At 52.5% G+C, this 11218-nt stretch overlaps 1 protein-coding gene across 4 annotated transcripts in view; it reads left to right on the top strand.

Moving 5' to 3' along the window:
* The first annotated feature begins 4086 nt into the window (after positions 1–4086).
* Adcyap1r1 (ADCYAP receptor type I) overlaps positions 4087–11218 on the top strand; it is a 46860-nt gene continuing 39728 nt past the window's right edge. For all 4 annotated transcript variants that reach the window (XM_051202920.1, XM_051202921.1, XM_051202922.1 and 1 more), the window contains exon 1: positions 4087–4233. The gene's annotated coding sequence lies outside the window, so the exon portion shown is untranslated. The remainder of the gene's footprint in view (positions 4234–11218) is intronic.

Raw genomic sequence — 11218 nt, 5'->3', positions numbered from 1 at the left:
TTTCTTATAGACAGTTCTACTATCAGCCACAGCAAAGAATTATTTAATCAGCTGCCAAACCGTTCCCAAAGTTGGTCATCAAATAACCTTCTATTTGCCCTACGTTTAATATAATTATCAGCTTCATTTGCATGACACCAACTCAGGTCTCTGTCATAGGCCCTACATTATTCTTAACTGCTTTTTCTGGGAACAGCTGTATTCATGCCTCATGCAAGCTGCCTCCTCCCACATGAATTATCTGCAATTTCCACACCTCTGTGCCTGCCTGCTGAGGCCCTTTATTAGCCAGGGCTTGTGTGGGGCTGGGGCATACTGTCATTTTTAGAGCAGTCAAGACAGATTCTAGGAAGCTGGAGGAGCAGCAAGTGGAAACCATTTTTGCCTGTGATATCTATAAGAAGGGAGCAGACAAAGGGGATGCATGAATCTATTGTGACAGGCCACGGGTAGCAGACCTGCCCTTAGCTAAGGGTAGGGTATGTGAAATGGCCTTTAAATACCATGTGGTAGCAGAAGCTGGAAGGGTCCTTTCTGCAACTGAAGAGGCTGAGCACTAACTCCAGGTGTAAGGAAAACAGGAGGGGATGGAGGGATAAGAAAAGAATCATGGCGAGAGAGAGGCTGTGAGAACAGAAGTATTTCATTCCCCATCAACCATGGGCTCTCAGAACATTTGGCTCCCATGAGTAACCAGCTGAATCCCAAGGGAAGGCACTACAGAAGGTGAATGGGAAATGTCACTCACTCTCTGACAAGAATTGCCTAAGAGTGATGAAGCTATTCGTCTGCAGGCAGGCCCTGCTGTCTGCCTGCGATCCCTCAGGAGGGACTATCTCTATCCCAGAGGAGAGGGTGTATATTCAGAGTCTAGGTGTGTGGCACCACCTTGAGAGGCTTGCACACAAGGCATTGGGGGGGGTTCCCGCGATGCTCCAGAGCACTCTGGCTGTATGTTAAAGCACCCTAGGGAGCTTTCAAAAAACACTCCTACCCAAGCCTCTCCACAGACCAATTATCTAATTATCTGCGGTGGCTAGGCCTGGGTAGAGCTGTTTCTTTCAAAGCTTGTGAAGAGGTTTTGTGGAGAAGAACTAAGAAGGGTCTTTTCTCTAGCAGAAAGTGCCAGGAATCCTGAGTGGCCTTGGATCTACAGAAGGAGACCACACCAGAAATGACAGCTCTCCACCACGAGACACCTATGTTCTGTAAGGTGCAGCTTATGTCTGTGTGGCGCCAGGGTTGGGCTAGAGTCACGGAAGGAACGGCTGCCCAGGAGAGATGAATGCTGGGTAGGGTGGCCTGGCATCCATCTCCCTCAATCCCTCATCTCAGGAAATCAAATTAAAACCCATATTTTTCAGCTGCTGCCTGCCTAGCTGGCTGGCTGGCTTGTGGAGAGGGATGAAGTACTGAGCTCCTCAGGGTGGGGAATTGTGGGTGTGGGGGCCCCTCATTCTCCTTCTCTGGGAGGGAAGGCACCTCAAGAGAACTCTGGGGGGACCATTGTCTTGGTGGTTCTTTAACGCAAACCCCCAAATACTTTCCAGATCTTGGTAGCTAGGGTGTGGGTGGTGGGCTGCCAAGCGCAGAAGGTCAAAGTTAGAACTTGATCTGGGGTTGACATTTTGGGTGAAGGAAGGTAGAGATAACCAGAGATCCTGGCTCTGTTCTGGAGGTGATCAGAAGCCACTACACATGGGGCTGTATTTGTTAGGAGGACCAGAGACAAATGCTTGTGACAGGCAATGAGTAGCATCAGACACGGAAGCTCGTCCTGACCTTATAGAATGATGGAGGGAATAGATCACAATTCACTCCTCTGCTGGGGTATGCTGCTTGATCTGGTAAGAAAATCATCTTCGTGCCCCTGGGGAATGAAGCAACTAAGAAAAAGCACCACATTTGGATCACTTCAGACATACCTGGCTGGGTGTGTCGTGGCTTTCCATCAGCCCTCTGCCCTTATCAGCTCTATTTCGGCTGGGTGCAAGTAGGAACAGAGGCCTGACTGCCCAGTCTGTAGGGGACTTCTTTAAGGTCATAGGCTTCAAGGCAAAGGGAGGACAGGTGTGTGTGTGTGTGTGTGTGTGTGTGTGTGTGTGTGTGTGTGTGTGTATGCATCTCACTTCCTTCTGCACAGCTGGCTGCCTGGACAGAGAAAGATGTACATCATGGCTACGCACCATGATGAGCAGCTGGTAACAAAGAACAGAGCAGGTTCTGGTTCCCAGACACAGATACCAAACCAGGAACTGGATGCACAACTTCAAAGTGGCATGACTCCCATAGGGGACTCTGACTGTCACCATCTCTGAGACTGTAGGTGACCCCATCTCCCCATCCCATGCATCCCCCCCCCAGTGCCAATGTCCTGCATTCTGTGCTTTGCTTCCTATCTGGAGGTCCCCAACAGCCATGCCTTCCTTTGGTATGTCTCACAGTTTACAGAGTACTTTCATAGGTGACATCCCATTTGATTGGGCTGGAGGCCGAGTAGAGATGATGACCTCCTGCTTGGGAAAACAGACTAGAAAGAGATGCAGTGCATTCTAGAGGGTGGTCTTACTTAGCACCTGACTGTGCTCTTTCTCTTGATAGAGAAGACTGGTATTCTCTACTTCTCTTCCTCTGGAATATGGCCTGAAAGGAACACAAGCTAGTGTCAGCTAACAGTGAGGTGAGGCGGGGTGGGGGGTGGCTGGTCGGAGCTTAACAGGCTGGGGGGGGGGGAGATCATGGACCTGCTCTGTCTATAGGGCACTTCACATAACTTTTGGGACATTAGGTTGCTCCTTATTCTGAGCCTTAGTGTTTTCTTTTGTGAAATGGGGTGTAAAATGGTCAGGTCTTACATGGTAGGGTTCTGTATTGCTCCCATCCCATGGTTCTTCTCTGTCTCCTGGACCTTTTATCTTCAGCTAGACTGACCTTGCCAAAGGAAGGCTCAAGTCCTTTCTCCTTACCTCTTTCTCCTTGGGGACTCCTCAAAAGGCACTCTGTATCCTAGAGATTGGTCACAGGAAGGGTAGCCCAGAACTTACCCAGACGTGGTTGAGAGCTGAGTGATGGGGGTATAGAGAACTCACAGGATGCTCTGACTAGGGACAGTTACAACCAACTGGGCATGGCACAACAGTTGGCTATAAGACCTTAGCTTGCTGAGTTCTGCTCATTAAGCCTCCACTTACCAAATTGTACCAATAACAATAGTAATTTGTTCAGCACCAGAGACTATATGAGGCTAGTATAAGCCTACTACTGGCACACAAACTGTCCTTACTCAGTGCTGTTCTCATTACCCCAGCAATAGGAACCATGATTCCAGATAGTGCAGGCGAAGAAGTCGAGGCTCAGAAATGACCCAAACTCACAGAGCTGGCAAGGCAGTCTCATTTATTTTAAGAGACCTCCTATAAGCACCATCACTCCTATACGGGCTATAGAGGTGTTCTCCAGAGTGTCACCTTTGAGGACATTGCAAGTGCCTACTTGCAATCCAACCCTTGAAGACCCGAACTGCGGGCAGACAAAGGCCCAGAGGGCCTGGCTCAGGTAGTAGGGTTGCCAGACAAGGTTTGGGACACAAAGAGGAGAGGGAGAGGGCTTTCTCTCCTGGATGTTTTGCGGTTGGACAGAAAGGTGGAGAGTCAACTCAGCCCGGAAGCTCTGCGACAGAGCTGGAAAAGGGGGGCTGTTACCTCCGCCTCCGCGCCCCGGGTCTCTGCCGCATCTCCTCCTGCTTGCGGGCTTGTGTTAGTGCGGTGGTCCTCATCCAGCTCGCGATCCCTGCCCCGGGCCTAACCCCGCCCCCAGGCGCTCATTGGCCTGCACCCCACCCCCAGCCTGCGAGGTCCGCTGGGGGAGGCGGTGGTCTGTCGCCTCCCTCTGCCCGGGGCCTGGCTGCGCAGCCGCCTCTCCCGCAGGACAGAGCGGGCCGCGTAGCGCGGGGCGGGCGAAAGCAGACGAGGGGCTCCTGGCTCCCATCCCCGGCGGTGACTGGCGCTCGCTCTGGACCAGCGTGGTCCCTGTGTGCACATACGCACTCGCCGCGGCGCAGGGACACACAGACCTAGCTGCCCGCGGCCACACGCACTCAGAGACCAGGCTCGGCGCGTTCCGCGGCTCACACGCTCCAGCCGGAGCAGCTCCAGGCGCCGATTCGCGGGCTGCGCGCCCTCCCGCACCTTCCGTCCCGGCGTCCCGCAGCCGGCGGGGCCCTGTGACCAGCAGGTAAGGTCCACCCCGGCCTGTCCCTCCTCCCCGCAGCGCACACACAGCTCCAGACCTTATTCTGGCGGGGCCCTTGGAGCCCTCCTCCAGCCCAGAGGTCGCCTGCAGCGGCATGCTACGCCGACCCAGAGCCGGTGAGGGCCAGCGCGGGGCACAGCACCGGAGCCCAGCCTCTCTCGCTGCCTTGCTTCGCTCTGCCCCATCTAAGTGTCTGGGACCATGGCTTGGGGCTACCATCCCTGTAGACCACTCAGTGGGGATCGGCCTAGCTCTTTCAGCCTTTTCTGATGCCAGAAAAGGGCATTAGGAGCAGGGACGACACTGCGGCCAGAGGTACCCTGAGAAAATTATCTCCCGGTCTCCAGGGTGGACCAACGCACCTATGCCATTTTGGAAGGGAGACACTGAAGGGTCCTTTGGGGGACTCGATTCCACAGTCTGTGGGGGTACCTGAGGGGTGGGCAATCTATGTGCTGGGGATGGAGGTAGGGCAGGAACCAGTTTAGTTTGTTCCCCAGTGGAAATAACCTTTGGGGTTGTTTAGAAAAGGATAGTCCTAGGGTTTCCCCGCTGTACAGAGGGATTGAATGAGAGATGCTTGGGCTTTGGTGGTCTAACAAGGAAACGCCCTGCAGGGCCTGTGGGAGAAAAAAATCGCTGCTGGAGTGGGGTTGTTCAAGTGGGCCCACCTGAGACCCCTGCTGACTGTTTTAAAGGCCCACAGCAGCTAGCTGCTTGGAGCAGGACCGTATCATCCATCCACCAGCAAGAGCATGGTAGTTTTGGGGGTCAGAGGAACCAGGTATCAGTGCATGGGAGTAGATCTTTAGGAGCAAGCATGCAGCAGCAAGGGGACCGTGATGGCATTTCACTTGCTGCGAGGGAGTGGAGCATCAGTTCTAGAAGGAGCTCAGAGAGCCTTCTTGGCCTGAGAGTGAGTCTTGGTAATTAATTCTTCAGACCATTTCAGGGCTGATGTGTCTGGTTACTTTTCTTTACTTAAGGCTATGTGTCCCATAACCCCTCGCTCCCCAACAAAAAGAGAAACAGGCCTCTGTTGGGATTATTTTTGGGAGTTCAGGTGCATTCCTGCGAAAGCATGTGGGAGTTTAGAGGCTATACTGAACATGTTGAGGGCAGTTTGCCCTGGGACTGCAGTTAGACTGAGGCAGGCCCCTCTGAAAGTCCAGCTGGAAGCTGGAGGGTGGCTGTGGCATGGGAAGAGAATGGGGTATGGTGATTGAGCCTTATGGGGCCCAGGGATGCCAGGGAGTTTTAGGTTTGTTCCAGAGACCCTGGGATGCATTTGCTGTGATGGGGCAGGTGAGGCTGGAGGGGCCCCATTTCCAAATGCGGGCCCAGGACTCCTGCTCCTCCCTGACCTTGGAGAGTACAGGCAAAGGCCCCAGTCTGGGCACAAGCCAAAATATGAACATACAAATTAAAGACAGGACATGCTGGAGCCAGCCTTGAGCCAGATCTCCTGACCAATCCAGCTATCAGCAAGTGTGTGTGGTGTGACCAGGAGTCAGATGTGGTTCCTCCCGTTTTCTTGCCATCAGGGGTGGTTCATTGGTGGCGAGACATCTGTCCTGAGATCCCTGAGGGTCTTCTGTCTCTGTGTATTGAGGAACATGTCTGTGGTGAGCCTGCAGGAGGATCTTTTCCTGCACTCCCGAGACTGAGCTAGAGAAAAGCCTGTGTTCACATCCTGTTTTGTGCACGTTTCAGGCTGGCAGGGGCTGATTGGTGAAATACTTGTTTTTTTTTTTTTTTTTTTTTTTTTTTTGTTCTTTGTTTTGTTTTGTTTTGTTTTTGCACACAGCCATCTTTCTGTCATGCTCCTACTTTTGAAAACCCTTTTCCTTCCACTTGATTGAATGGTGGAATGCACTCAGTGCATGTTTACAGATCAGTATACAGCTAGGACAGTAGATAGGGCCACAAGGGGGCTTTCTCACTGAGAAAGTGGCTTAACAGGGATGCCTTTCATTGCCCAGGAATGACATTGCTGCCTGCCCAATGCAGGGCCCGGGGTGCTCAATGCAGTATGGGAACTTCATTTAGCACCAGGAACACCATGTTCTCCTGCAAGCCACTCATCTTGGAGCTGACCCTGTGGTGACAGAAAAGAGCAGAGGATGGGTATGGACAGAGCTGTGATGCTCCAGACAGGAGACATCCAGAGGCCTCAGAAGCTGCCTGCCACTTCTGAATAGAAGGAACTGGGCTTCTATGCCTGAAAGGATTGGACTTCATGGTCCAACTGCCTGGCAACATGGAGGCAGGAAAACCCTTAGCTGGGATGTGTTTGTACTGAGCTCTGGATGCCGTCAGAAGCACACAATGATAACCACCCACACACTGACACACAGAGGAGTGACACACAGCTGGGGGGGGGATGTAGGCTTCCCATGACACCTGCCTGGGATCTGGGATGAAATGGGGGTAGGTAGCAACACAAACACATCCTCACACAAGATCTGGGGACACTTGGTCACAAAAGCTAACCTTAATGAAGGCTAAGGGGTGTGTGTGTGTGTGTGTGTGTGTGTGTGTGTGTGTGTGTGTGTGTGTGTTGCAGGAGCCTAGACCATGGACTGTAGCTTTTCTTATTCTTCTTTTAAATCATAAATATTTTGGGCTGTGTGGCCATCATACTTGGTTTCAGTGACCTTGTCCTGCTGTTAAGCTTGGAAACAACCACATGGGACATAATAATAGAAACTAAACCTGACTATGTTTTGGTAAATATTTTGGACACCTAATATTTTAATTTCATGCAAGTTGATTCTTTAACTTCCTGACCATTTAAAAATGCATCATTTAGAAGCCATACTCTGGTTGTCAAAAAAAAAAAAAAAAAAGAAAAGAAAAAATAGTGAACAAAGTGAATTTGACTGCCTGGAGGGGTCCCTGCTCCTGGGCTGGATGGTTAGAGACAATAAAGGGTCCAAGAGGTTGAACAAACAGGACATCTGGTCTTGGAGCTCAAGATGCCTGAGCACTAGTTGCTCCCCTTGGTCTCCCAGAGGCATCTGCTTGTCAGTGCTGGGAGAGGCCCCCAGTGTGCTCAGGGGACACCCCCACCCCGAAGTATAGCCGGAGACAGCACGCGTTAAATACTTCTGATGTCTGAGCATGCCAAGTAGTTCCTCAGCCCCCTCTCCTGTTCCTCTTATGAGGAAGAAGCCAATTCAAAATCTCACCTTGGATCTCACAGTAAACTTGGCAAGACCTCAACAGCCTAGGAAGGAGGGAAGGGCTCTTTGTCCAGAGCTGGGGACCGGAGGGTAGAATAAGTAAGTGGGCTTTCAGGAGGTGGTGTTCCAAGGACAGAGTGGCCTCTTTCCTCCCAGCTCTCCTCAGATTCTGAGTACTACCTGGCTCTTTCACCTTCTCCCCGGCAGATGGACATGTGGCATCCTGGCTGAGAGCACTGGCAGCCACTGTGCACCTTGGAATCTCTTCACTGGGGACCTAAGGCTCGGTAGGGTAGCAAGCCCACACACCCCCTGCACTTCTCTCTTGCCCTGCTGTCCTCCAAGGACCTTTCTTTCCTTTAGCATCTTCCAGGGATACTTTGCTGTCATATTACTCCATACCTCAGAATTTGGCTCACTTTCCATCAGCTTGGTCCTGATCCTGAAGGGCCCTGTCATTTCTCTTCTCAGTGGCCAGGAAAATCTCTTCCCGTGCAGTCCTCCACTGCCCCTAGCTGCTAGGCTGGCTGCAGCCTCCCCTACCGCCTGATGTCTTGCCCTGGAGGTGGCTGTGATGCAGGGCATATGTGGAAGCCTATATGAAGAGGGCAGGGATGGAACAGTGATGTCCTCATGTCTATCCCCGCAGAGGCTTCAGAGGGCAGAGGAGTTCAGAGTAGGGAAGGATGCAGAGACACCAGACTCCAACTGAGGGCCTGGACCAGCTGTGGGAGGAGTTGTAAGCGGCCTGCAGCAGAAACCACGCCCCTGCTGAGCATGGCAGATGGCCTCTTCTGGGTTTGGCATAGTGAAGGCAGCCAAAGGGTCTGCAGATCCCCCTTTTTCTGACAAGGAAAGTCTGGGAGCCTGTGTGTGAGTCACCAATCCTCCAGTGTGCTGACTGGTGATGCGGCTGACTCTGTCAGCTCCTGCTCAGCTCTCTGCAGAATTGCTAAGGAGGGAAGGTCTTCTCTGGATAGAGGGGTGGGCATGTCCTGGGCTCTCCCAGACCCTCCGAAGCTCAGTCCACATCCCATTCCAGCCAGGAATATCTCTGGGCTCCACACCGTGTAACCTTGGGAAACACCTTCCCGCTCTGGCCTCAGCTTTGCCATGGCTTTTCAGGTTGATCTCAGGCAGGACTGGAATATTCTGTTCACAGCTGCTCTTCCAGAAGAGGAAGACAGGTACAGGTAGACCTGCATGTGCCTAGGCCAGTGGCAGCCAGCAGTAGAGGATCTGCCCACCTCTGGGGCGGGTGAGAAGTCACCAGGGCTGAAGCAGGCTCCTTTACAAGTGATAGAGTGACAGAAGTCACGGGATGCATATGTTTTGGAGCTACTTTCTAGCTCTATGAGGTATTTCCTGTGTGACCTTGGAGATGTTGTATCGTCTCTCTGTGCCCCCGTCACCTCCCCTATAGAATGAGGACAGTGCCAGCAGCGTCTTCATACGTGTCAGTCAGGTTACAGGAGTCGATGGGTATTCAGGTTGGAAGAGCGCCCAGCACACACTGAGTACTTAGTAAGCACTGGCCATTAGGAGATAAAGAGCAGCCAGCCTGCTGTTCCCAGGAAATGTGATACAGGTTGGAGGTGACAGCACCATGGCACAAGAGTCGTGAACACAGTGGGAGACACCTCACAGATGCCAGGCTGAGGCACATCCTTGAAGTGCTGCCTTGGGGACAGGCATGGCTGTTATTCCCACTTTGCAGACAACATGTAGAGGCTAAGCAGGAAGCTTAAGTACTTTGCCTGAGGTCAAGGCTCAAACCTCCAGGGAAACCTCCCACTTCTCCTTCACTAAGCATGGAGGCAGAACTACCCTGTTCTCAGAGCCACCTGCCTAGTACAATGTCAACCCCAGAGAGCGCAGGGTGGCCTGATGTCCCTTCTCAGGGTGGCCCGACTCATTCCATGACAGGGACACTGGCATCTCCAAGGAGTTTTGAGGCAGAGGAAGCCTGGGCAGAGAGGAGCACCAGGGGACACAGGTTGGAGGGTTGCCTGAGGAGGACCGTGTCTGGGCCCCACAGAGCGCCGTGGGATGCATGCCCTAGGTGCTACTGGGAAAGGATGGGGACAGTGCAGAAGCACCTGGAAGAGCAGAGAGCCATGCTATGTGAGGTGTCCAGAGATGGAAGGACCAGGTGGAGCAGCAGTGGTAATCCAGGGCCAAGCTCTTGCTTAGCACCCCCCATCTCCTCCTGTCCCCCCCCCCCAGGTACTCACCTGAGGCACTCATGCTTCCTGAATCAGCGCTCTGCACATCTCCCTGGGTTTGTCTGGGAGACTACACAGAACCGAGGATCTCTGTCTGTATCTGCAGGAGGGTGATGTGTCCATGAGCTACGAGTCTCCTTTCAGTAGTATCTTCTGTACCTGGTTCTGGGTCTCCATAAAGGAACCGATGATCATATTTATGCTTTCAAATGGAAGCTTTGTGGATAAAGGTGGTTTAGTATTTGTGGACATGACATATTTTTATGCTCCTTTGTCTCAGAGAAGGGAGCGGAGACACAAGGAGGGAGGGATGATAGAATACCAAACCTGCCTATCACCCCACTCTCTGCAAGCATGTTCCTTCCACCAGAGAGGACCTTAGAGTTGCAGCCCTCTTCGTCCCAGTGTGCATCCCAAGGTTCTCACAAGGGTTAATGCAGAACTACTATAAGCCCATCTCCACAACTCAACTGGAGGGCCAGACTCGCAGGTGGTCCCAGGCTGTACTAGGCTGAATAGGTCTGGGATGGAGAGGATATAGGTGTGTCTGGGGACAGCCTGCTCCTAAAGGGACCACAACTCTGTTTTGGAGTCCTCATCTGAAGGTTACTCAAGGTGAAAGACAGTCAGCCCTGAGCACAGAGGACATTCTGTTCTTCCTGGATTTTCCGTCCTGAACTAGCTGGGAAAGATAGCTTCTCACTCCTGCTGAGGTCCCCAGAACTAGATATTCCTGTATTCTAACCAAGTCTGAAGTTATTTCTGCAGGCAGAGTTTGGGACCTCAGACTGGTAGAGGTGACTGCAGTCTTTGGGGAGCCACCAGTGCTACAACCAAGGCTGCCTGTAGCCATCAGGAGTGTCTGGGGCTGGGAGGTGTAGGGACTCAAGCATGTGTTCCTGACCTCTAACTTCCCAGCCCCCCTCGTCCCCATCCCCCAATGCTTGTCAGCTATCTGAGGCCTCCTTGGCACCTCTGAGTGAGCCGTAGACTGGGGAGGGGCACCCTCCTCTCTTCATCTTCCTGTGGCCCGTCTTTATTCGTTGTGGGTATCTGTTCACTACCTGATTGAGACCCAAAAGGGTTGAAAGAGGGTATTACGACCAAGCGCTAGGGGCACAGAGGCACGAGTGACAAAAGCTGGACACATAGGACATGTGGGCACAGGGGGCAGGCTCATTTTAGCTCCACACAACCTCCAGACTTCTGGGTTAGCTGTGCTCTGATAGGACTGCTTAATAACCCTTCCCACAGCAATGCAGTAATCACCACCATCGCTCTGAAGGCTTGACAGCACTCTGCTTAGCAGGGCCAGTGTGATGGTGCTGCAGTGATTGGCCACATGTATGTTGTTTTCTGTCCAAGGGCAAACCTTCCCCAGTGTAGAGCTCCTGAATGGCAAGACATTTGTATCAATGGTCAATGTTAGGAGCAGAACAGGCCCTGGACAGGTGTGAGCTTGCTTCCCCAAGTTTCCTCAGTTACCTGTAGCTTTTCTGGTCCCCTCTGGCTCCCTGGTCCTCACACGCCTGTCCTTGAGGCCCAGCAGCTCTAAGA

This window comes from Phodopus roborovskii, unplaced genomic scaffold (assembly GCF_943737965.1).
Source record: "Phodopus roborovskii unplaced genomic scaffold, PHOROB, whole genome shotgun sequence".
Taxonomy (NCBI): domain Eukaryota; kingdom Metazoa; phylum Chordata; class Mammalia; order Rodentia; family Cricetidae; genus Phodopus; species Phodopus roborovskii.
Note: the sequence above shows the minus strand (reverse complement) of the source record. Positions and strands in the feature narration are given on the sequence as shown.